The sequence below is a fragment of the Triticum urartu genome, chromosome 3A (assembly GCF_056163025.1).
Source record: "Triticum urartu cultivar PI428250 chromosome 3A, HENAU_Tu73, whole genome shotgun sequence".
Classification (NCBI taxonomy): domain Eukaryota; kingdom Viridiplantae; phylum Streptophyta; class Magnoliopsida; order Poales; family Poaceae; genus Triticum; species Triticum urartu.
The window spans coordinates 729,737,026-729,741,766 of record NC_141875.1 but is presented as its reverse complement, the minus strand read 5'-3'; positions in this window follow the sequence as shown (position 1 = coordinate 729,741,766).

Genomic DNA, 4,741 nt, shown 5'->3' with positions numbered 1-4,741 from the left:
ACTCTTTGCTCTACTGGACAGGGCGAAGATACCCCGAACAAGCCCCTCAGAGAATTACTTTCCATAGTAACAAGTGACAGTAAGTTTCAGCACACTATATAAATTTTTCCTTACCAAATTCCACCTACCAAAGGCGCTACACTCCCCGGCAACGGCGCCAGAAAAGAGTCTTGATGACCCACAAGTATAGGGGATCTATCGTAGTCCTTTCCATAAGTAAGAGTGTCAAACCCAACGAGGAGCAGAAGGAAATGATAAGCGGTTTTCAGCAAGGTATTTTCTGCAAGTACTAAAATAAGTGGTAACAGATAGTTTGGTGATAAGGTAAGTTGTAACGAGCAATAAGTAACAAAAGTAAATAAGGTGCAGCAAGGTGGCCCAATCCTTTTTGTAGCAAAGGACAAGCCAGAACAAACTCTTATAATAGGAAAAGCGCTCCCGAGGACACATGGGAATATCGTCAAGCTAGTTTTCATCATGTTCATATGATTCGCGTTCGGTACTTTGATAATTTGATATGTGGGTGGACCGGTGCTTGGGGGCTGTTCTTACTTGAACAAGCATCCCACTTATGATTAACCTCTATTACAACAAAAGCATTAAGGTTAAACCTAACCATAGCATGAAACATATGGATCCAAACCAGCCCCTTACGAAGCAACGCATAAACTAGGGTTTAAGCTTCTGTCACTCTAGCAACCCATTATCTACTTATTACTTCCCAATGCCTTCCTCTAGGCCCAAATAATGGTGAAGTGTTATGTAGTCGACGTTCACATAACACCACTAGAGGCTAGACAACATACATCTTATCAAAATATCAAACGAATACCAAATTCACATGACTACTAATAGCAAGACTTCTCCCTTGTCCTCAGGAACAAACGTAATTACTCACAAAGCATATTCATGTTCATAATCAGAGGGGTAATAATATGCATATAGGATCTGAACATATGATCTTCCACCAAATAAACCAACTAGCATCAACTACAAGGAGTAATCAACACTACTAGCAACCTACTAGCACCAATCCCGGACTTTGAGACAAGAATTGGATACAAGAGATGAACTAGGGTTTAGAGATGAGATGGTGCTGGTGAAGATGTTGATGGAGATTGCCCTCTCCTGATGAGAGGAGCGTTGGTGATGACGATGGTGATGATTTCCCCCTCTCGGAGGGAAGTTTCCCCGGCAGAACAGCTCTGCCGGAGCTCTAGATTGGTTCCGCCTCGTGGCGGCGAAGTCTCGTCCCGAAAGGTTCCCTCTGATTTTTTTTCTCATCGAAAGACTTCATATAGCAGAAGATGGACATCGGAGACCCACCAGGGGGCCCACGAGGTAGGGGGCGCCCTAGGAGGGGGGGCGCGCCCCCACCCTCGTGAGCAGGGTGTGGGCCCCCTGGACTTCATCTTTGGCGAGGATTTTTCTTTATTTATTTTAAGATATTCCGTGGAGTTTCAGGACTTTTGGAGTTGCGCAGAATAGGTCTCTAATATTTGCTCCTTTTCCAGCCCAGAATTCCAGCTGCCGACATTCTCCCTCCTGATGTAAACCTTGTAAAATAAGAGAGAATAGCCATAAGTATTGTGACATATTGTGAAATAGCAGCCCATAATGCAATAAATATCGATATAAAAGCATGGTGCAAAATGGACGTATCACCTGGTTCGCTGCGCTGAGCACCTCCCTCGAAGGACCCATAAATGGGAACAAGAGTGCCCAGATTTATCCCGAACACCCCAGCACTAGTTGCATGGGGGTTGAAGCCGACGACTAGCAACTCTCAGATTTTATAAACAGCCGCACAGAAGGTAATATTTTAAATTCAAAAAGCGTTGCATAGCGTAAATGAACTAGTTTTCATAATACAGGATCACATGAGCAAGTTCATTCAAAAATTACATCCTTTGCACACCCGTCCGCCACAAGACGGGCACCCTTCAGGACACCCTCATAATACATTTCAGGGTGGCGATGCTCCTTGCCCTGCGGCGGCCCCTCCTTCACCAGCTTCTCGGCGTCCATCTTGGCCCAGTGCACCTTCGCACAGGAAAAAGCCCTGTGGGCACCCTTGATGCAGGCGGACCGCTTTATGACTTCCAGCCATGGGCAGGCATCCACAAGCCGCCTCACCAGGCCGAAGTAGCTGTTGGGAAGGGAATCGCTAGGCCACATCCGGACTATAAGGCCCCTCATGGCCTGTTCGGCCGCCTTGTGGAGCTCGACCAGTTGCTTCAGCTGGTCGCTCACGGGCATCGGGTGTTCGGTCCCAGTATACTGAGACCAGAACAGCTTCTCCGTCGAGCTTCCCTCCTCGGCCCGGTAGAATTCCGCAGCATCAGACACACTGTGGGGCAGATCTGCGAACGCTCCTGGAGAGCTCCGAACTCGGGTAAGTAAAAGGAAATTTTCTTTCGCATGCCTACTTTGCATAATAAATGCCTTACCCACCGCTATCTTCTTTACCGCCTCAATTTCCTGGAGGGCCTTTTGGGCTTCGGCCTTGGCATGCTTTGCGCTTTCGAGGGCCTTGGCAAGCTCGGACCCTCGTGTCTTTGAGTCACGCTCCAAGGACTCGTGCTTCTTCACGAGTTCTTGAAACTCTTGCCGCACCTCGTTTGCTCGGGCCTCTTGTTTTTCTTTCTCGGTGCGCTCCTTGGCCGCTATGTTTTCGGCCTCGGTGAGCAACTACTTCAGGGTCGCCACTTCGGTTGTGGACCCTGGTACATCCATGATGATCCTGTTATCTTTCAACCACAACTTTTTTCATGTAGACAAGGTATTGCTTACCTTTGTTCTCCTCGAGCTGCTTTTTGGCAAGGCCGGGTTCTTCCTCGGACCACTCGAGGTTCCGCTTCAGCGCGGCGATCTCCGTAGTATGTGCAGTAGCGGCCAGCTGTTAAGCCTGCATACGTATATAGACATATTTGGATTAGACTCCTGCAGTTATTATTCGATCCTCTATTCGGCTTTTCTTCGCGAACGCCTAACAGAGCATCAGGGGCTACTGTCCATGCGGTAATATTTCTATATACTTCGACTACTTACCTCAAAGCTTGTTAGGAGGCTGGCACAAGCTTCGGTTAGTCCGCTTTTGGCAGACCGAATCTTCTCGATCACCGCACTCATAATAGTGCGGTGCTCTTCATCGATGGAAGCGCCTCGAAGAATTTCCAACAAGTTGTCCGGTGCTTCTGGATGGACAGAGGCCACCGGTGCGGGCGGCTTGTCTCCCTTAAAAGGGAGTTGCCTGCTAGAATCCGGAACCACTGAAGGCTCCGGCGCGGTGTCCGGCCGATGGCCGGACTTGGAGCCTGTGGGAGTCTTGCTCCCTTTGCGCCCAGGGCCCGGAAGGTCGCCTCAAGGCTTGTCAGGACCGGTTTTCCAATAAAACATTTATTGAAAAGCCGACCCTTGTATTGACCAGTATAGAAGAATCCTTCTTACCGGTAGACAAATCCTTGATACAGAAATCCAGAAGTACTAAATATTATACAAGGTTGAGTTGAGGCTGCTCAACAATTTATTACAAGCACGCCGATATTATACATAAAGGCGGATATGACACAAAGGGTGTGGTGGCATAACTACTGACTCGTAAAAAAGGTGGTGGTGGATATGTCACACTGAAGTGGGTGACATGACTCCAAAATCTTACAGCTCATCAAGCGTCGGAGTGAGACTCGATGATTTTATTGGGTAGCGGAAGCGTATATAATACAAGTGATCAACTCCAGGATCGCACGTGACTGACTGGGACTCCTCTAGGCGTCGGACTCGCTATCGTACTCTTCATCCATAAGATCGCCTTCGTCAACATCTGGCCAAATCAACAAGCCAGGTGAGTACTTTGAATGTACTCGCAAGATAGTTTGGACATAAGATATAACAAATGCAAACATGATGCACATGAGCAGATTAGTAATGCACACTCAGATAATAGATTTGTATTGCACGATAAATGAAAGGAAGTCAGGCGGTAGTCCTCCTGAAATCCCAATAAGATAACTGAAGACCGATCGGGTGTCTGAAGCGACGCCTCGAAAGGTAAAAATAAATTTAACATGCCGCAGTCGGGCGTCAGGGCGACACCTCATAAAGGGCTTATATTGAAATGTAAATGACAGTGCGTGCCTCAGTCGGACGTCTAAGCGACATCTCGAAAAGGGCTTACAATGAAAGTAAATAATCAGGATGCCACAGTCGGACGTCTGAGCGAAATCACATAAAGGGCTTATATCAAAAGTAAATAACAAGAATGCACTACAAAAAAAGACACATCCGTGACATTCTGGGCCGAACAAAAAAAATTTCTGTCATACATATGATACTTCTATGACGATAATTGTGACAAAACCCGGTATCATCATAGATGTGGTGGGCTCCTACTTATATGACAAAAAATCATGATAGAAAATGGGATTTTCGTCCTGGGCGGGATGGAGACGCAGCTGCATGATATTCTTTGGGCCGTCCATGACGGAAAAAACCGTGGTAGAAGCGAGGGGGAGGAAAATTTCGGGGAGTTCCCGGTTACGATGGGAGGTCGGGGGCTGAGCGATGCGCGTTTCTCTCGTACACGTACGGGCGTGTGTGCGAGGCATTGGCTCTAAGTGAACCCGAGCGAGGCATTGGGCTCTAACTGAACCCGAGTGATTGCACTGCAGGCTACGCGTTACTGAACCCGAGCGACCGATCGATGGCTGTTAACTGAACCCGATCGAGCGATTACTTCGCT